This window comes from Camelus ferus, chromosome 35 (genome assembly GCF_009834535.1).
Source record: "Camelus ferus isolate YT-003-E chromosome 35, BCGSAC_Cfer_1.0, whole genome shotgun sequence".
Taxonomy (NCBI): domain Eukaryota; kingdom Metazoa; phylum Chordata; class Mammalia; order Artiodactyla; family Camelidae; genus Camelus; species Camelus ferus.
In genome coordinates, this window is record NC_045730.1 from 5,710,605 (window position 1) to 5,731,639 (window position 21,035).

The window sequence follows — 21,035 nt, forward strand, 5'->3', positions numbered from 1 at the left end:
TCCTCTGCAGAATGAGGATAGTAATCAAACTTGCCTTGGAGGGTTCTCAAGAGAAATGAGATTATGCATGCAAAATGCTCCGCCCAGTGACTAGTAGTAAATACTCAACAAATGGCAACTCTTATTGTATTATTATTAAATATGTTTTTTTTAATAAATTCAATGAAACAAATATTATTTCAGTTAGGACTCAGTGACGAAAGAAGAAACTGCTCAAGAGATGACCAGCAGAAAACTGTTCAATCCAGGGAATCAGATGCGTTCAAAGTCTTTGGAAGGAGTGGATGGGGACAGTTGAGCGGGACTTAAAGTAACTTTCGGGTTACTCCATATCTGCTGCGCCCAGAGATCAGAAGTTGCAGGAAATGATAGGAAGTCACTGCCAATGTCACATCTGCCCTGCAGCTTACAAGCGGGTGCCTGTCAGAGCCACTCTTTGCAGCCTAGCTTCACTGCAAAGATTTATGTCTGTCAAACCCTCGTGTGAGCCACTGCTGTTGGAAGAATGACATGTGTCTCACTGGTAGAACCTAAAGCTTATCAGAACTGTTCTGACAAAGGACTCTGGGAAATATAGGCCTGAGATACAGGCATTACCCAACACAAACAGTAATTTAATGATAATAATTTACATTTGTAAAGTATTTGTCATAAAGCTCAGATCCTCATATTTCAAATCTAGAATGGTTTTTTTACACCAGTGTCCTGTTCAGTCATCTGGGTCTTACATTAACCTGTCAAATCTTTGTACCATTTATATTATTATTTCTTCACTGTTTTCCTCTAAGTAGACTCACATTTCTACTTAGATCAATTCAAAGAGGAATTTTTGCATCACTATCTAAAGTATGATGCAAATCACTAAAGTGGAAAATAGGCAGCATGTGACATTAACAGAAGATAAAAATAAAAACAAACACACTGAAAACAATGATATTAAAACCACTTGGATAATATTGCCCAGAGGGCTCTGAGCCTGAAGCCTGCTCTCTCTTTGGTTGTAAAGGGAGATTAGCATATATTAGAGATGTTAAATGTGCTAACAACAAACATCCTAGCACTAATTTGAGACTGTCATTGATGTATTCACAAGGACTAAAAGGTGACTGGAATCTCTGAAAAGAAAGTAAGTTTCTCACTATGTAAGACAATGTTATTTAAAGCCACTTCCGTCCTGCCTGTCATCAGTGGAGTACATCCCACACGTCGGGTAACACTGCTTTCTGACATATCAGTACTGAAAGTTTAACTGAGAATCCAAGTATTTATTAAATCAATTTTGAAAACTACTTCGTAGCTGAGTACTAAATGCATGCCACTGTTTTGCTCCTACTGACTCATTCATGTAAGATTTTTTGATGTGGTTGAGGTGAAATTCACATAACATAAAATTAACCATTTTAAAGTAAACAATTCAGTAACATTTAGTGCATTCACAATGCTGAACAGTTGCCACCTTTATGTGGTTCCAAAACATTTCCATCACCCCAAAAGGAAACTCAGTATCTATTGGCAGTTACACTCCATTTCCTCTCTCCCCAGCCCCTGGCAACCAGTAATCCACTTTCTGTCTCTATGGATTTATGCCTCCATATAAATGTAATGGAATCATGTAATATGTGACCTTTGTCTCTGTCTTCTTTGGCTTAGTATGAGGTTTACACATGTTGGAGCATGTATCAGTACTTCATTCCTTTTTGTGGCTAAATAATATTCCACTGTATGGATATATCACATTTTGTTTACCCATTCATCCATTGGTGGACATTTGGGTTGTCTCTACTTTTTAACTTGTGGATAGTGCTGCTATGAACATTTGTGTACATGTGTTTGTTTCAGTACCTGTTTTTCCAGTTATTTTGGATATCTACTTAGGAATGGAACTGATGAGTCTTATGGTTATTCTAGAATTAACTTAAGAAGCTGTCAAGTTGTTTTCCACAGTGGGTGAACCATATCACATTCCCGTGGTAATGTACAGGGGTACCAATTTCTCCATGTCCCTGCCAATATTCTGCTCTTGTGATTGTAGTCATCCTTGTGAGTATGAAGTGGTGTTTCGTGGTTTTGATTTGCATTTCCCTAAAGGCTAATGATGCTGAGCATCTTTTCATGTGCTTGTTGACCATTGGTAAGTCTTCTTTGATTTTTTTTTTTTAATGGCGATACTGGGGATTGAACCCAAGACCTCATGCATGCTAGGCACACACTCTACCATTGAGCTAGTCCCACCCACCTTGTAAGTCTTCTTTGGAGAAAAATCTACTCAAGCTCTTTGCCCATTTTGAAAATTGGGTTGTCTGTCTTTTTATTGTGGACTTGTAAGAGTTCTTTATGTATTCGGACCCTTCTTAGGTATATGATTTGCAAATACTTTCTCCCATTCTGTAGACTGCCTTTTCACTTAATAGATAATGTCCTTTGATGGACAAAAGTATTCAATTTTGATGAGGTCCAATTTAGCCATTTTTGTCTCTTATTGTTCTGTTTTCAGTGTCATATCTAAGAATTGATTGCCTAAGCTCAGGTCATAGATATTTACCCGTATGTTTTCTTATAGGAGTTTTATGCCTGAGCTTTTATATTTATATAAGAATTTTAAACCACACTAAAATTTTCATAGAAATAAGGTAAATCCTTTGACTTAAATTAACTCTATAACCACTGAAATTTATTCAACCTTGACTCATTTATTTCCTTAAATAAATTGGTTTGTTTAGCGATGACTATGGATAAATCACTGTACTAGAGTGTACCGAGTGTACAGGTATTTATAGGATATATATATGTGTATGTATGTATATTTGTTAGTGTACATAGTATGTTTATTAGTATAGTAAATTATTCCTATATACCAATAGAGGAAGTATATAGAAAGTGCTGGGAGAAAGTGCTTAGGTGAGGGACTGGATTGGACTTATAAGAAGACAGGTAGTTGCAAATAACAACAACAAAAAAGCCAACTTAAATTGGGCTGTGTAATAAAGCTGCTGTATTGGCTCACATCACATTACATCACAACACATCACTGCAAGCCTACGAGAAGATGGGCTTGGTAGGATGCAATGCTACTGTCAAGGACCAGCTTCTTTCTCTGCCTCCCATGATGTCAGCTCCATTCAGCCAAGATGACTGCCAACAGTTCCCAGGGTTTCCTGCCTCCTCATCTCGATCGGAGAAAGTGAACAACCCCGCACAGACACTTGTCTCTGTCTCAGGCTCTGGTATGAACCAGATCACATTTCCATTGCTGAATCAACATGCATGGCCAGGATACAGGATTATGTTCATGGCTTTCACCCCCGGTTAGCGCCAGAAATGGAGTTAGGCTTTGTCCCATGAGGGGAAGGCATGGTTCTCAAATGGAAAGCTGGACCAATAACAAAGAAAAGAGGAAAGGAAATGGGGAGGTCATCACAAAGCTCACCACGGGTGATCTTAGAGAAGTCATAACACAGGAGATGGGATTTGACCTGGCCATGGGGAATCAAATAGCAGAAGGGTTTAGAGGTCCATTTTTTAAAATCAGGAATAATTATCCATTTTGGCTGGACCACTGGTGTCAGGTGAAGGTTAGTAACCCTTGGAAGATAACTTGGGAACATGTCATATGCCTGACTAAGGAGTTTAGACTTAATTCACTAGGCAGTGAAAAGAAAAATAAAATGACTTTACTCTCAGGGAAAACAAAAAGAAGTTTCTCTAATTAAAACTGTTATAAGATGAAAGAATTTTAGAAAAAAATATATTTTAATGCTAGGTCTTGGTATTTGATAAGTTATACTCATTTATGGAAATTCATCCACAATGGTTTAATCAGCAGGTATATAATGAGTGCCTCAAGTGTGCTGGGCACTGTCCTGCCAACAGCTGGTGATTCAATGGTTGAAATGTCAGGTCCTCACCTTTGGGGAGGTTATAGGTCACTGGAGAGCCTGTACATGTTACCGTGTCATCAGATTCTAATGTTTCACCTGCCTTTGGAAGGCGTTGGTTCATTGTGGACCAGAAGAGAGTTACGTCACCTGAATCACTCACACTCAATGGAAAGAAAAGTAAGAAAGCATTGGAATCATAGTCAACCAAGAGACCAAAAGCTTTCTCAAAATCTCCGGGTCCCTTGCCAAGTTAATCTGTTCCTATCATGAGTTTTTTGAGCCTGGTTCACACTTCACTCCAGAGAGATCACTCTAATGAAAGGTCAGGAGCTACAACCAAAGGTCTTCTTTACCTCCAGCTCAACACACTTATTTAAAAAACAGATGACTTTTGCGTTACCTCACTGACAGACCTAAATATTGTCATGTTAAAATCAAAGCAGAGACTGGATAATTAAGTTAAGTAACCCATAATGTACTCGAAAGTTTCCTTCTTTTCTTTCTCCACCTCCCTCCCCTTTTCAACAAAGCTTAGTTGTTTTTGTTTTTGTTTTTTAACTGAAGCATAGACAGTTATAATGTGTCCATTTCTGGTGTACGGCATCATGTTTCAGTCATACATACGCATACCTATATTTGTTTTCATATCCTTTTTCATTATAAGTTACTACAAGATATTGAATATAGTTTCCAGTGCTATACAGAAGAAATTTGTGTTTTTTTAATCTATTTTATATGTAGTATTTTAGCATTTGCAAATTTTGAACTCCCAGTTTATCCCTTCCCAGACCCTCTTCCCCAGTAACTGTAAGTTTATTTACTATGTCTGTGTCTGTTTCTGTTTTCAAGAAAGCTTATTGAGTACTTAAAAGAGGCAAGACTTGAGAACAGCTACCAAAGTCCCTTACCTGCCCCACCTCCATCTTTTTTTATGTGTCACTCCTTTCTTCCCTGTGTCACCTGAGCTGAGAAGGAATTTGAAATTTAAACAATTCTTTTCCAGCCCAGAAAACATCTATTTACCTCAGTCTGAGAAGTGAAACTGCCCAACTTAAGTTCACAGTAAGAAGGCAGTTTTACATTTAAAGGAGAATTTCTAAGAAACAGTGAAAGGCTACAGACTGTACAATTCCAACTATATGACATTCTGGAAAAGGCAAAACTATGGAGATAGCAAAATGGTCAGTGGTTGCCAGGGGTTAGTGAGGAATGAGGCATCAATAGGAGAAGCACAGAGGATTTTCAGGGCAGTGAAAACACTGTATGATACTGAAGGGTGGATGCAGGTCATCACACATTTGTCCAAACACACAGAAAATACAAGAGAGAACCCTAATGTAAACCACGGACTCTTGGTGATGATGTCATGTCAGCGCATGCTCACCAGGTGTGACAAATGTGCCGTCTGGTGAGGGATGTTGATAATGGGGGAGGCTGTGGGGGACAGGAGCAGGAGGTATGTGGGAAATCTCTGTACCCTCCATTCAGTTTTGCTGTGAGCTTAACGCTGCTCTAAAAAATGAGTCTATTTTTGAAAAAGAAATGAAAAGGGGAGGGGAGTGTATTAATCCGGCCAATACTTATTAAGCCCCCAGATGTGCCAAGTATAATGTGGAACACATTACAGCATCAGAGATGAACAAGAAGTATTCGGTTTCAGCCCTCACAGAACTCACACTACTGTGTGTGTGTGTGTGTGTGTGTGTGTTTCCCTCCCACTGGAGAGCAGTTTATCATCTTTAGACTCAAGGAATTAACAGGAGTGTGTGCAGACTATGCCAGGCCCAGGGTTTTGTGGCTCCTGGGGACAGGCCCAGCTACCGCAACGTACAGGGAAATGGGGGGGGGGGGGCAGCAGTTAGCAGATTTGGTCTTGAACTTGGGGGGAAGGAGTGATGATTCTTGGGGCTGGGGACCAGAAGGAAAAAAGTGGTCTGAGGAGGGTGGGTGGGGCCCAGAGGGGCGGAGTTGAAAGGAAAGAGAAAGGAGGCCCCTCCCCGCAGTGCTGAGGAGAAGGCACTTGGCTCAGTCTCCCCCTGCCCCACCCCCATCCACGGAAGAGAGGGGGTCCTTGTTTCCTTCTCCTTTCAGGGGCCCAGAGGCTATTCCCGGTTGAGCCTCTGGAAGAAGCTTTTGCCGAACTCATAGGTGCTGATCATGACGGCACAGGAGGGGGGAGCCTTGATGATCCTCGGGAGGAAGTCTGTGAAGAGTCCCCTGGTGCCCAACTCGGCCTGGGTCCTCCGCAGCAGCAGCCAGATGGATTCAGTGTGCAGGGGCATTGCTCTCACTGCCTCCACGGCTCCCAGCGCTACCTGGCCTTGAGTCTTCACCACATCGAAGGGTAGAGTTAGGGTGGCCGCCACCGTCCCTGCGATGCCGCCAGCCACAAAACTGATGCCCATGGAGGTCTGGTCCTTTGGCCTGAGCCTGCTCAGCCAGCTCTTCACCAGCTCATAATTGAACCAGTACAGGGCTGAGAAGGTCATATCCTTGAAGGGCAGTGGGACCCCAGCCCAACCACATCAAATGCCAGCCACCCTGAGCCACAGCAGCTCGGACACAGGTGCCCAGCTCCCAGCATGACAGCTGCCGAGCCAGCAGCTTTGTCCACACCAGCTCCAGGGACTGGTCACAGTCACCGTGCCCAGGTGGGCCAATGCACTGGCCACTATGGGTGCATAGAGGTCAGAGGTCAGGGCTGGACCACACAGGAAGGCCTTGAGTTGGTCATAGGCAGTGAAGCAGATGGCAGCCGCTGGTACAGTCATCACCAGGGTGGCTGGGAGGCCACTCCACAGGGTCCTGGTGCCCTCGTGTCTCACAGTCTTCACAAAGGCAGCCGTGGTGCCAGTGAAGCGAGTTGGGTCCTGAAGCCAGGTGGCCCAGTGGGCACCATTTGGGCACAGGTACAGGGGCTCTAGGACACCACTGCAGCACAGAAGGCCCTTCCCTGTGGATTGGAGAGAGGAGGGACATTTGGTTTGGAGAGGCTCCAGAGTCTGGCAGGAGGCGTTAGCTTACGGGCTCCGGAGGGTCACTGAGACTGCCAGCGGACCTTTACCACGTCCAGGGGGGTCATGAAGAAGGAGGTGAACACAGCCCCAGCTCCCAAGGCCACCATTTGTTGAAGGGGGCTAATGCACCCAGGGTCCTGGTCAGCCGTCTGGTAGCTTCAGTTCTGGCTCTAGGCCAGTGGTCACGCGGCGCAGTGCTCAGGGCAGGGCAGGCCCATGGCGGCCACGCAGCCCATGCGGCATCCGTGTGCCCACACTACTGTGTTAACCGGATTCGGTAGTCAATTTCACCCTAAATACTGCTGGTGACCGTTGTTGTTATGTGGTCTTGGGGTAGTCAGAGTCAATATGGACACGCCAATAGAAAACTGGGCAACCCCCAAGGTCCGTGGTGAGGAAGATCATGAGAACCAGGAACGGAGATGCTGATCACTTGTTCTGCCTCACAAGTGATCAAACCAAAATGGAGGCCGAGAGAATGTAATTACTCATCTATCATGTTGGCAAAGATTTTAAAACACCCAGAAAATGTGGAGAATCTGGTGATACGGGCACTCCCATCTATTGCTGGCAGGCGTGTAAATTGGTAGAATTTAACTAAAAGGCACTTTGGCAATATATATTAGATTTTATAATATAAATACATTCATCTAGTAATTTACTTTCTAGGCATTTTTTTTTTGAGGAAATAACTCACACACAAAAAGGCCCCACAAAGATCTGTATATTAAAAGACCATTTGTCACAGCCTTGCTTACAATATAAAAAACTGGAAGCCACCTTCTTGTCTGTAAAGAATTGGTTAAAATAGAGTACACCTCATCTAACAGAATGCCATTTCATTCATAATTATGTCTGTCTATATTTATTAACAATGGAAATATAACTTTAACTGACGTTTTTAAAAAGATATTTTTTGAAGAGTGATGTTTTTACTTGGGTTTTTTGGGGGGGAGGGCAGGGAGGAAGGTAATTAGGTTTATTTATTTCTTTGTTTTTAGAGGCGGCACAGGGGACCTCATGCATGCTAAGCATGTGCTCTGCCACTGAGCTATACCCTCCCCTCTTAACTTTTTAAAAACAACATACATAGTATAATCTTATTTTCAAATAAAATATGTGTGAGCCACATAGACCAAAGTGGGAAGGAAATTATTGACAACATCAACAGTGGTAACTTCTGGATAATCATTACTGGAAATGTTCTTGTATTTATACATTTTTTACATTTTCTGAATAATTTCTACAGCGAGTATATATTACTTTTAAAAATCCCCTCCCCCTCTAAAACCCTTTGCATTTTATGAAATAAACATCCTCACGTGTTACACCTATTTGCATGGGAATTTTCTTTGAAGGAACAGGTGTGGAAGGCAGTGTGGGGACCCCTGTGTAGAGGAGGAGATGGGAGGCATGAAGATGCTGGAGGAAGAGGCCAGCCGGGGTCTAACCTACAGCCCTGGCCCCCAGACTAGGTCTGAGAGATCCCGAGCAAGGGCAGAAAGAGATGTTTTCTCAGGGTACACTGTGAGACACAGAGGCATAAACAGAATGACTTTCATGCCCAACAGGGCATAGGGCAGGTGACCCAGAGTGGGACAGAGTCTTTCTCCTCAATTCAGAGCAGCTGGAAGGAGCAGTGAGGACATGTGGGGACATCCTGATACTGTGAGGCCAGAAAACTGGAGTGTCCTTTGGATGTGGTGACATACAAAGCCCAGATGCTTTAGCAAGAGCCAGCTCAGTAGAGGGGCGGAGCCAGGTTGGAAGGGGTGAGGGGACCTCAGAGGATTTTCCAAGACGGGAAACGTGAGAGCAGGTTTCACCGCTGATAAAAGCATCCCGTTGTAGGAGGAGCTTTATTCCACTCACGGGCTAATTTTTAAACTAACACGTGTACGGGAATGCTCAAACTGCCACACTTACAGCTGGAGCCCAGGCGCATGATAAAATTTATTAAATAGATGAAACTTTCTGCTTTTGGCCGGACCCAAGTAATTAACCCATCACATCCTTCTCAGCAATCTCTCTGCTACGAACTTAACCACACACACACACCCATTTTTCTTTTCATATTCACATTCAGGAAATGACACCTCCATCCCCCTAATTGTCCAGGCCAACCCCCTGGGCATCCTCCTCAGTGCTCCTTCTCATCTGTCCCCATAACCAACAAGTCAGCAGATGTAGATTTTATCTTCCAATCACTCCGAAATCTATTCCCTTCTCCTCATTCCCACCACCACGGTTTTCATTCACTCTCCCATCACTTCGCATTTAGGTCACTACAAATCTTTTCTAACTCCCAGCTAGTCCTCAATCTGTCACACACTGTGAACAGCATGATTCGCCTGTAAGTTAAATCTGACCACGTCATTTACCTGCCCCTTCAGAGCTGCAAAACAAAGTGCACGGTGAACACTCGGGAAATGCCTGACAGGCTGACTGAATAAAGGAATGACTGGATTCAAAGCACGACTGTCAGTCCTTCCCCATCTGGGGTGACATTGGGCTAAGAATCCTTTATTATAATAACCTGCTTCCTGCTGGGCTCCAAAGACTCAGAACAGGTGTCTGTTGTCCAGGAACACCGTTCTCCAGTTTTATTACGTGTTACTTGTTCATTTTTACTCTTTAGCAAGAATAGTATGAGGGGCCCACAAGAGTATAGTATTTGGTCATGACAATTCTTTTGTGGATGTAATGGAAGACCCACAGTGCCTACCACTTTTTAAAGTGGAAAAAATGAAAAACTGGCTTTGGGAATTACATATCATGCATTTATCGTTGCTACCTGGGAGATACTGAGATAAACTACGAAAAAAATCTATTTCCAAATAAAAGGAGGAACCCCAACCTGCCCCCCCCCAAATACTGAGGAGCAGAGAAAAGTATAAAAGAACAGAGCTTTGAACAGAGCAAACTGTGTGAAGGTAATTTCATTTCCTTCTGGGATAAAGTGGGGGCTATGCTAATAAGAAGAAGCAGGGCTATACACGATATAATCCTTCTTTAGTAGAGGTTCTGATGTGACTTTATCATCAAGAAGCTGAGAAGATGCAGTTCAGTCGAAGACCCACTAATGACAGATGCACATGTGACACCAGCATCAAGCCATTTCTCAAGGAATACCAATATGTGCTTTTTGACAAAGAAAGTGTGAAGATTCACCTTTTTCAATGTTGCAAAATCTAGGACCAAGAAGCATGCACGCACCAGCATGGGCACTGAGAGGCGTGTCCCACACCTGGTCATCCACAGAGCAGCCCTGTGATGGGACACAAGACGCAGGATGGTGCTCCCAGGTTGCACCTGCATCAAGCTGGTCAGAGACTGCACACAAGAGATGTGAAATGGCACAAAAGGAGACATCCAACTCACCATCTACTTAAAGTCGCAAATATCTCACTCCAGAATTTCTTATCCTTCTTTTAAAAAATTTTTTTTTAAATTGAACTATAGTCGATTTACAGTATTATGTTAGTTTCTGGTGTACAGCATAGTGTTTCAGTTATATGTATATATAGATATATGTATATATATATTCCTTTTCATGTTCTTTGCCATTATAGGTTATTACCACATATTGAATATAGTTCCCTGTGCTATACAGTAGAACATTGTTTTTTATCTATTTTATATATAGTAGTTAGTATCTGCAAATCCTAAACTCCCAATTTATCCCTTCGCTCTCTCCCCGCTCTGGTACCCATAAGTTTTTCTTTGTCGGTTTCTGTTTTGTAAATAAGTTCATTTGTGCCTTATATATATTTTTTTTATTTCACATATTAGTGATATCATATGGTATTTTTCTTTGTATGACAATCTTCAGGTCCATCCATGTTGCTGCAAGTGGCATTATTTTTTGCTTTTGTTTCTTTTTTGGAGGAGGGAAGTAATTAGGTTTATTTATTTGTTTATTTATTATTTTTTTGGCAGTCCTGGGGAATTGAACCCAGGACCCTGTGCACGCTAAGCATGCACTCTGCCTCTGAGCTATACCCTCCCTCCCCCATTTTATTCTTTTTTTATGGCTGAGTAGTATGGAATTTCTTATTCTTCTACCCTGCTTAGTTTTCTCCATTTCATTTATCACCATCAAATATGCAATATAATTTACTTATTTAGTTTATTCTGTCTCCCCCTACTAGGATGGAAATTCCAGAGAGGCAAGAATTTTTCTTTTATTAACGGCTACATCTCAATGTTTAGAACAATGTCTGGCATATAGTAGGTCCTCTATAAAAATTGTTTTTTAACTTTTCATTATGGTAAAATATCAAATGTGTAGAAAATTTGCAAAAAAAAATTACAAGGAACTCACATATGCTTTACTCAAATTCACCACTGTTGACGTTTTACATTTATTATTTTTCTCTCTCTCACACACACACACATTTTGAACCATTCGAGAATAATACGTAAATATCATGCTCCTTTAGTTTCAAATACTTAAGCATTTTCCAAGAATAAGGACCTTCTCTAATGTCATCACATGACAGTTAACAAAATCAAGAAACTTCACGTTTTATTGAATATACAGTTCATACTGAAATTTTGTCAATGATCTCAATAATGTCTCTTACAGCAAAAATTTCCCTAACTCAAGATTCAGTCCACAGTCATGCCTTGAACCTGATGGATCTCCTTGGTCTCTTTAATCTAAGGTAGTTCCCTAGCCTTTCTTTATCTTTTGTAACATTAACATTTTGAAGACTACAGGCTTGTTATTTTGTAGACAGATCCCTCAGTTTAGATGAGCTTGATGTACTGTCATGACTGGATTCAGATGATAAGGAATACATACATAAATCATTCTTATCAGACATGGTTGTTTTCAAAATACAGGGCTCATTCTCCTCCTGGGACTCACAGACCCCATGCCACACCTTCTCATAAAATACCTAAACTCTGACCCCCAGGAGCTGACACATTTCCTGGCTGCCCCCAAATTCCTTACTTCCCAACTCTTGATCCATCTCCACGTGCAAGGCCAGCGGTCCCAGTCCTGTTCCCCAGTACCTCCTGCCTATAGAACTTCACACTTTTATGGCAAAATCAGGGAAGAAATCCGCTCCCCCCACCACAGCCCACTAGGAGTTACTTCATACTACTGTCAGGAGGCCTGGGAGACAGTCCCCGTCTGGAGATAAGCCATTGCCCTGAGATTCCTCTCAGTATGACCATGTGGGAAGCACGCATGTAGGCATATAACCCACGCAGAAACAGAGAGAGGAAAATCCCCAGGACAACTCCTAATTTCAAGAGAAAAGGAGCTTCAGTGAAGTACCCAATGGGACTTTTCTGTTGCCCAAAGGAAAACACAACTTTTCCCCTCCAGAGACTAGGGTGCTCCAACATAGGAAGCTCAAAAGTGTATGAAAAAGCATGTGTGTACCCAATGCCATGAATACTGTGTATCCCCCACAAGGTCACTGATTAAATGAGTCCATTGTTTTGACAACTTTACATTGAAAAACATCAACCAGTTCATCATTAACAGGGAAAGCACACTCAGTTTTAGCTGCACGTGAGCTGAGAGCTCACTGATACTGGTTTGAGTCGAAGACGGCTGGTTATCACATGCTGTTCATTCTCACCTTCCCCTTTCCATATCCTCTTGCGGTGACACCACGCCCAGTGGAAACAACACATTTTCCAACCTTCTTTGCAATAGGAGTAGCTTACTAAATACAAACTGAAATCACTGATTCAGGCTTCTGGCTTTCTCTGTCCTTTCCTCATCTCCTATCTTCCTGCCGGAAATCCAGATCCATTGTGGGGAGGGTACAGCTTAAGTGATAGAGCACATGCTTAGCATGCACGAGGTCCTGGGGTCAATCCCCAGTACCTCCTTTTAAAAAAAAAACTAAAAATAAGAAATCCAGATACATTGGTAAGTTCTACAACAGCTGTCTTGTGTCCCCAAGGAGGACATTTATAATAGTAGCACCATACTTCACCTAGACTGCCTACTTTGTTTTTTTATAATACTTGAGAGAAAATAATATTTTATCTTAAGTGACTGATACTTGGATTTTTAAACCTAGAATTAATTGATAGAATAGTTGAGTATATAGATTTTTGGTGCACATTTCTCATGAATTTGAGTGTTTGTATCATATTTGCCACCATAGGGAAGAATGTATTTTTGGAACTAAACAAATGTATGGAGAAATTAAAGTGATGAAAAATGTGTTTTAATAGTAAGGCTCGTCCCCCACATAGTTTGATAGTAAGTTTTATTGTATAACCACCAGAATGCCTTTGTGCAAAAGTTTTTCTCAGTGATTCTAACTTTTCTACAGATACTCACATTTTTTTTAAAAAAACAGCTTTCCCTTGAAAGTATTTATGGCTTTTCTTGATTATAAGACAATGTCTCAAACATGCTACAACACGGATGCAACTTGAGGACATGATGCTAAGTGGAATCACCCAGTCACAGAAAGACAAATACTGCATGATTCCAACTATATGAAGTACCCAGAGCAGTCAAATTCCTAGAAACAGAAAGTAGAGTGGTGGCTGCCAGGGGCTGGGGCTGGAACTGGGGGGTTGTGGTTTAATGGAGTTTCAGTTTGCAAGATGAACAAGTTCTGGAGATTGGTTGCACAGTAAATATGAACATACTTAACAGTACTGAACGGTACACCTAGAAATGTTTAAGATGACAGACTTTATGGTTTTGACCACAATTACATTTTTAAAAACTAATATGTCTCCTTCTCCTGATTTTTTCCCCACTTCTCTCTGCCCCTCTGAGCACACCCCCCCCCCAGACCACTTGCTTCCTGCTGCTCCCCATGGCTTGGCTATTGCAGACTGTTTCTCCTCTGCCCACATTTTAAATGCAGCAACATTGTTGCCAGGACCTCCCAGCAGAGTCTTTTACTTTGTATCCTCCTCCAGCTCACCTTCTCTTCATAGCCAAGCTTCTAGGAAGAGCTGTCTTCATGTGTTTTCTCCACTTCCTCACCTCCCATTATTCCTTATTCTGTAAAATCTGGATCTTGCCCCCACACTCTACCGAAACTGCACCTATGACCTCCTGGCTCTCAGATCCCACCAAACACTCTTGAGTCCTTATGGAGTGTGTCTCTTAATAGGCAACAACACACAGACTAAGATTTTTTTTTTTTGCTTCTTTCTCAAGGCTTTTTTGAGGGAGAAAATAATCCAGTGAGAGTGTTCTGTCAACTACACACATCTCTGTACCCTCCCGCTCAAAGCATTTCAAGAAATCTGTCTCCATCTCTTGACTCGAAGCCTTTCAACAAACAGCTCGGCCATCCTCAGCTCTGGATCCAACATCTTGACGTCCACCCCCAGGGCCCAGCACACAAAGTGAGGATTCAACATGTGTCTGAATTGAACAGAACCTCATCCTGGTAGGATAAAGTCCATCTTGCTCACATCCATGACCAAGGCTGCAGGCCATCCCCCACCCCTGGAGACCCCGCGTCCCCCAAACGCTGCTCCCGGCTCCATCAGCCCCGATGGTGCCATGCTGCAGGGAGGGCGGCCGGTGAGGCCCTCGCGGACCGGGGAGGGCGGCGGCGGCGGCAGGACCAAGGCTGGTCCGGAGAAAGTTTTAGGATTTTAGCTACATAACCTCATTTAATCATTCTCTATAGACGAGATAACCAAGTAATTAAATAGCATTCCAATGTCAACACTAGTAAGAGCATCACCAATTTCAGAGTTGTCTGACTCCCACACCTACATTCCTTATACACTGACTCCCATAAAGGCTTTGCCATGGAAAGGTTTTTACAGATGCTCTTTAGACAGTATTGATACCTCACATTTGAGATGTGCTATTAGACTGTCTCTTCTAAACGGTGGATAGGGGATATAAAATAAACTTTGTTTAAAAGGAAAAATATCGACAGAGATCATGACAGTTACTCAAATGATGGGAATTATGCTCAAAATTAAAATAACCACACCAACAAGTGAAATCTCAAGACATATAAATAGATTGTCTACTATTAACTTGAATAGCAGTGATTTTATTTCAGCAAAACAATACCATCTGTCATAGTGAATGTCAATTTCTATTTTATGCATTTTGTAGTTTTGCTAGTACTTAATAGCTTTTGATTTCATAATTGTATAAGAGTTAGAAAGATAAGTTTACAGCTGGTTTTAAATATTCAAATGTATATAATATCAAAAATCTTTCTGTTATAAATGACAGAAATCCAAATCAGCCTGGTTGTGTTCATGCCTCATTTCCTGGCTATAATCAGTGTCTTAGCCTAAGACGTCAGGAGCATCTCTTCCCTGACACAGCACAACAAAATAATAGGCATCATCCAAGATTCTGTTCTCAGTCCTCTTTTCTTCTTCCTCTATGTACTTTCATCTGGGGGGTGGGGGGGGGCCTCATCCACTCATGCAGCTATGATTGTGAAACAGCTCCCCAATTTCCATGTCACTATCCATCATCTCTTCATACCCACATTTCCAATTGCCCAGTGGACCTCTCTACCTCCTGATTAATGGAACAGTAATAGGTTCTCCCTGTCCGTTTCTCTCCTTGTCTCTGCCTCTCCTTTCTTTTTTAAGGTAAGGTACTTTAACTATAATCAGTTAGGACCATTGTCTCTTTCCTCTTGGATTTCCTCCCCATCCTGCTTCCCTCTGCACAGATACCACTGGAATAGCGGTGGCATTTTGGGTTCCAGCTCAGGGGAAGTTGAGTGAGGGACGCCTCTTACTGGGTTTGGTAGCCTATCTCCATGTGGCTCACAGTCACTTGGGTCTGTGGTTATTGCTAGCCATCCTGGTGTAGGAACGGCTTCCAGGAATGCTCCTTATTGTCCATCGGGCTGAGTCACCCAGAAGGTATGTCATGATACGAATGTGTCCTACTGCACCCAGCTCTGAAAGGATGCAGGTAGTGAGAGGAAACAAGTCTGAAATACACAACCACCTCTCACTGAAGCCCAGTCAGAAAAGGGGTTCTCTCCTTCTGCCTCCTACAGGGTTAGGAGTACTCCATGCAGCAAAGACCATTTTAGATGCACCACTGTTTTTTGTTTTTTCTTTTTGGTGGGAATTGTGCGAAACAGAATGGTCATAAATTCTGTATGTATAGGACTCAAACTGCAATAGAACTACAAACCTCAAGTACCTCTGTAAAAGCTCATGTATAAAGAAAGTTATCTATGTTTCCAGAATTAAAATCTACCAAATAAAATATGAGATAATCTACAAAATAAGTTTGTGAAGAATGTTTTGTCTCATACATGATCTTATTTGATTTCAGTTGCATAAATGAAGAGAGAATATTTTCCCCAATTTTCAAATAAGACCCAAAGAAATTGTCCAAGCCAGAGCTGGGACCCAACTTCCTCTTTCCTCACAGTATGGAAGGAAACTCAGCCCTTGGCCAGCTGGTCTACCAGTCCGGCCTCGCTTTTCTTGCTAGCCCACACTGGGGACAGGTGCCCATCTCACACCACCGTCTGCTGTCAGCTCTGCTCTGCTCACCATGACTGAGGGTGCTGGCCACACAGATTGGGAGACACATGAATGATGTCGAAGAGCCAGGTGGCATGTCTGCTGCTTCAGGGGTAGTGCCAATCAAGCTAGAGAGACTTTCTGCCCTTGGTGTGCCACTGTATTCCTCCTTGATGTGTGACTTCAGCTAGCAAAACTTTTTCCCCCCAATTTTTATTTTTCCTATTTGCAATTAATCAGTAACCTATGGGGTGATAAATGGAGACTTTGTAAATTGTGTGAATGTCCTGTTTCCTGGCAACCTCTAACTCAATGTTTTAGTATCATTATTACACTGGTGGCTGTAAAAATGGTAAATTTTATTGTCCTATTATTCTGTCTACATTTATTGGCTGGCATTCCTCTTAAAGTTTTCCCTTCCATGCATACACTTCTTTTCAGTATCACTATAAACTCGTGGATTCTTTTTTAATCCCTTGTTTTATAATTCGTTGCTATTATTATTATTTTTTAGTGCTCAGACTGTCCCAAAATTAACCAGCAAAAGCCCCTGCAAGCTGGCTCTTCTGAAATTTAACACACCTCCCAGTAACAGGGCCAGCTTCTTCCTTCTGTTAAAACACCCAGTCACTCTGTGCAGATCAGCATCGAGCTGAGCTCTTTCCCTCTGGTCAGTGGTTACTGAATAAAGCCTGTTTTCACAGCTTTAACTAATGTCCCTCCTTAACAGTAGATAGAAATGCAAAATCATGAATTCATACTGATATGCTCATTTCTCATACAGGAACACATTACCAGCCCACAGTTACCCCCATTCTACATAACCCCCACCTCCTACAGGGAGAGCCTTAGGTCACCCCACACAACCCATGTATTTATTCCTTTGCTGCGTCCTACAATCCACACAAGAAAGGTTCAGCATGATGACACAAATATTACTGCCGTTTACTAGCTTAACTCATAAGCCTCCTGCAGGTCTTTTCCCCCTTAGAATGCACCCCACTGATAGTCAGAGCACAGCGTGCAAACTTTACACGTAGTTCTTACCTCTGAGTTGTTATGCTATCAATTTGCTAACAACATAAACTCCTTTGCTTCTGTTTGCATTTAACCTTAAGGTTTTTTCTTTTTAACTCCTCTTAGGCTTTTTTCCCCAAACGTTGCAAAAGTGTTTATTATTATTAATATTAGTAGTAGTAATAGTAATATTACACTTTTCACTTACTGGATCATTTAAAATAAATTGCAGATATTATAACCCTTCACATCAAATATTGAGCACATATTTCTTAAGAACAAAGAGAATGTTCCTATAACCATAGTTCAGGACACAATTCACGACACCTAACATTGCTACAATACTATTATCTAATAGTCCATATTCATAATTATGATTGGTAGGATTCAATCATTTATAGCAATCATTTTTTCTAGTCTTTAATCTAACCCAAGATCACAGTAGCATTTAGTTGTTGCTTATCTTTTGTCATGCACTCAGGTTTTTTTTTTTTTTAATATTTAAGACATTTACATGGTTCAGAATTTAAAACTGCATAAAAAGATACACTCAGAGAAGTGAAAACTATCACCCTCATCCGTACTCCTTCCACTCTGTTCAAACCTATGACTAATAGGTAATCATTTTCATTTGTTTCTCTTTTATTTTTCCTATGATTCTTGTGAAAACAAGCAAAACACAAACACACATTCTCATCCTCCTCCCAACCTTTTATTTACATAAATGGTAACAAGCTTTATATATTCTTTTCCACATTGCTTTTTTAACTTAATAATATAGCTTGAAAATCTTTTCATATCAGCTCATGGAGAGTCAGTCATTCTTTTTTATGGCTGCATAATACTCCGTGACTTGACTGTTCCATGATGGATTCACTCAGTCTCTTTTGGACAGGAACTTAGACTGTGCTTTCAATGTTTTGCTATTATAAGAAATTCCATGATCAATAACCTTTCTCATATGTTGCTTTGCATTTGGGGGATGGTTTCCTCAGAGTAAATTAATCTAAGCTGAATTGCTGGATCAAAAGGAATGCAGCCCTGCTGACACCTTGATTCCACTTTGGTGAGACCCGATGATGAAATCCACCCCCTGCCCCCTTAGTCACTAAGCTGCTTTGTACTCTTGCCAGCAATGCCTGAAAGTTCCTCTTTCAGCTGTGGAAATGCTGACAGAGAAGCGTACCTGTTGCAGGTGCCTGAGAGAGGACGGTTTATTCTGTGGTATTGTCATCCCCAGAAAGCCGGTCTTTTCATCCTTCTCACCACCAGACTCTAATGTTTGTGTGTCCAACAAGACTGAAATTAGAGCTCGTTCAGGTAATAAAAAGGCTACAAAGGACAGCAACACCTTTAATGATGGATGGGTTGGACTTTAAACCACCTGTAAGGAGAACCCTAAAAACGGACCGTGGAGACTCAGAAGTGGGCACAGCACTGGTCTCTCAAAGAAGCTCAAGGAAGCTGCAAAATGAGAATCTAGACACTCCATTAATTAAGGAATTGGTGTGAGAGTAGCTGCACAGGAACCAAGGTTTTAAAACCACGCAACTCCTGCAGCAGCGAAAGCAGGTGCAAAGGCCTGGCCCTGCTTTAGCTGGTGTGTTTTCCGCTAGTGTGAGGAAGGTGAGCAGTTTAATCAAGGCGCTCATCAGTAAAATTTACAGGTATAAATTTACGTACAGTATTTAAGGTAATTCTAAACAGCTTCACATTTTAAATCCAGAATTTAGCTGCCTTTGCTCCAAACTCATAACACCCGAGTGTATTGGTTTCCAATTTCTGCTGTAACAAATGACCACAAACCTGGTGGCTTAAACAGCACAGACTGTCTTCCAGTCCTGGGGGTTAGAAGTCTGCGATAGGTCTTGCTGGGCTAAAATCAGGGTGTTGGAAGGGATTTTCCAGCTTCCAGGGCCTGCTGCGTTCCCTGGCTTGTGGTCTCACTCTGCTCTCAAAGCCAGTCAAGAGACTCTCACACCCCCTCACTCTGCCGCGGACTCCTCTGCCTCCCTCTTCCCCAGTTAATATCCTGTGATCACACCGGGCCGACCCAGATAAGCCAGGATAATCTTATTTCAAGGTCAGCTGATTGCCAACCTTCATTCTATCTGCAAACTTAATCCCCGTTTCCATGGGACCTAACAGTCGGGAGCTCTAGGGACTGAGATGTGAACCTCTTTGGGGTGACGATTCTGTCTTGTTCCTAACTGTGGTCCAACTTAGTGTCATATTCAAAATTCCATAAACAGCCTGGAAAATAAAGTGATCTTTACTAACGGTCCCTTGAGACACTGGGAGGGGCGTTTTAGGTCTCTACGCAGTAAATCCTTTTCAGATGTCTCTTCTTCCTGAGGTTTCTTCCCTCCGTTCCTCATCGGAACCGTCCAGTCTCTCCGCTTTCTCTTCATTTTCTCTCTCCAGCTCTCTCTCTCCTTCCAGGTCTATTTTTCCTCCGGAGTATCTCCCACACCCTTTCACTCTTGGAGGAACTCAGCCCACCCCGCTCTCATCTTCCCCACCTTGCATCCTCATTCACCCCACACTGAACTCCTTGTAGAAAGTGGGTAGCCTGGATGTGCTGTTTGCTTCTCCAGATCCAGTCTCCATCCTTGCCCACCATGCTCTGTGCTCAGGAAGGCCAGTCTCGCCCTCTGGCTCCTGGTTGGGCTGGATTGTGGAAAGCATGTGCAGAAGATTGGAGGATGTGGGGGCAAGGGAAGTGGGGGTCTCTTCTCCCCTTTCCCCCCTCTCCCCAGGTCTTCAGCTCCTGTCTGGTGGCCCTGCTCCAGGTACAATCCTCCCTCCAGGTTCTGGTGGTCATCACCCACTCCTCGCCTTTCAGCCCCTCACTGTTAGTTCTCGGGGGAGGGGCTCACCATCCCTTGTTGGCTTCCTTAAACCCACACCCTTATAAATAGTTTCTTCATTATATTCTGCTCAATATCCATGTCAATATCCAAAGCCATGTATATGTTGCCTGTAGGGGACCCTGACAATATAGTGGTGATGGAGCCTTGTAAATACATAGAATTAAACACACACATACACACACACTTCAGACACGTGTCACATCAGGGATGAACCTTGGAAACATTATGCTAAGTGAAATAAGCCAGACACAAAAGGACAAATACCTTATGGTCCTACTCTGTGAGGGCCCAGAACAGTCAAAGGCATAGAGACAGTCAGTAGAATGGGGTTGCCAGGGACTGGGGGAAAGAGGAGCGTGGAGTTTTGTTTAACTGGCACAGAGTTTTCACTTGGAAAGATGGCTGTGACGGCTGCACAACAATACAAACGTACTTAACGCGACTGACCCATACGTGTAAAAGTGGGCAAGATGGTAACTTTCATATTATGTATTTTTAACCACAATTAAAAGAAAAAGAAACAGAAAACTTTTAAAGTTCCTGTCACACACACAAGAGGGATCTCAGCTTGAGTTCAGACTGTAAGCACGTCCTGTAATGAGGTGCACTTAGGCAGGTCTGGGAACGCACTGGAAAGGAAGGAAGACCCCAGCACCAGGAACCGCTGAATTGCACATTTTAAGTGCATGGCTTGTACGATATGTGAATTGTATCTTAATAAAGCTGTTACCAAAAACACAACTCGCAGTGAGGGGAAAGGGGGAAAAAGAAGAAGTCGG

At 42.4% G+C, this 21,035-nt stretch overlaps 1 pseudogene; it reads right to left on the reverse strand.

Annotated features, from left to right (window-relative positions):
* Nucleotides 1-5,833: 5,833 nt before the first annotated feature.
* On the reverse strand, nucleotides 5,834-14,209 carry LOC102511565 (annotated as a pseudogene).
* Between the last annotated feature and the right edge of the window lie 6,826 nt (nucleotides 14,210-21,035).